Here is a 1,407-nt window from a genome sequence, read left to right as displayed (position 1 = left end):
CTTTTTTTTTTTTTTTTTTTTTGGTGGGGGACGGAGTCTCGCTCTGTTGCCCAGGCTGGAATGCAGTGGTGTGATCTCAGCTCACTGCAATCTCTGTCTCCCAGGTTCAAGAGATTCTCCTGCCTCAGCCTCCTGAGTAGCCGGGACTACAGATGCGCACCACCACGCCCAGCTAATAGTTTTGTATTTTAAGGAGAGGGGTTTCACCATGTTAGACAGAATGGTTTCGATCTCTTGACCTCATGATCCACCTGCCTCGGCCTTCCAAAGTGCTGAGATTATAGGCGTGAGCCACCGTGCCTGGCCCCACTGTTTTTATTTACCTGCTCAACTCCTGCTTCTCATCTGGGACTCAGCTCAGGTGTCAACTCCTCCAGGCAGCTCTCCTTGACTGGTCCCCACCACCCTGGTCTGACTTGGATGCCCTTTCCCATACCAACGAAAGGTTGGTCCCTCTGATTATCCTACCAGACCCATTACACTGTGACACCTATTAATTACCTGTTTCCCTCCCGGGCTGTGTGTCTTGTTCTGTGGCTGGTCTATATTCCCAGCACTCAGCATAGAGAAAGCTTCTTAACAAGTGGGATGGAGGAATGAAGGGTGCCAGGCCTTCACTCAGGTGCCTGGACCACAGGAATGAACAAGATACATTGTCCCTTTCCAAAGCAAGGAGAAAGGGGAAATCAGGAAATGGTTTGTTAAACAATGACAAAAAGGGGCACAGCAAAAGGGGCCAAGAGGTTGTCTAGGAGCCTGCAGCATTTGCCCATAGTTACAGTAAGTCTACGCCTCAATCCCAAAGCTTTCCTCAGTGGGTTAACAGGAAAGCCGGTGATGCTGAAATGAAGTAGGGAATGGAGTACAAGGGCTATCTGGCATCTTAGATGGCTACATGAACATGCAGCTTGCAAATAAGAGGAATACATAGGTGGAGAGCCGTCTGGACGTCTGGGTGAAGTTTTAATACAGTATAAAAATGTCCTTTATAGTAGAGATATGGAAGAAAAGGAAGAAAATGGGGGAAATGAGAGAGCAGCATCTTTTGTGGGGAATTTTGAAAATATAGATTTCTAGACAATAAAGATGTGGTTTTTTGTTTTGTTTTTTTGAGACGGAGTCTCGCTCTGTCGCCAGGCTGGAGTGCAGTGGTGCAATCTCGGCTCACTGCAACCTCCGCCTCCCGGGTTCAAGCAATTCTCCTGCCTCAGCCTCCTGAGTAGCTGGGACTACAGGTGCGTGACACCATGCCCGGCTAATTTTTGTATTTTTAGTAGAGATGGGGTTTCATCATGTTGGCCAGGCTGGTCTCGATCTCTTGACCTCGTGATCCACCCACCTTAGCCTCCCAAAGTGCTGGGATTACAGGTGTGAGCCACCACGCCCGGCCCTTGGTTTTTGTTTTGT

At 48.7% G+C, this 1,407-nt stretch overlaps 1 pseudogene; it reads left to right on the top strand.

Annotated features, from left to right (window-relative positions):
• The first annotated feature begins 708 nt into the window (after positions 1-708).
• Positions 709-1,077, top strand: LOC111547529 (annotated as a pseudogene).
• Positions 1,078-1,407: the final 330 nt, after the last annotated feature.

The sequence above is a fragment of the Piliocolobus tephrosceles genome, chromosome 1, assembly GCF_002776525.5.
Source record: "Piliocolobus tephrosceles isolate RC106 chromosome 1, ASM277652v3, whole genome shotgun sequence".
NCBI lineage: Eukaryota > Metazoa > Chordata > Mammalia > Primates > Cercopithecidae > Piliocolobus > Piliocolobus tephrosceles.
This window is presented reverse-complemented; position numbering and strand designations above follow the sequence as displayed.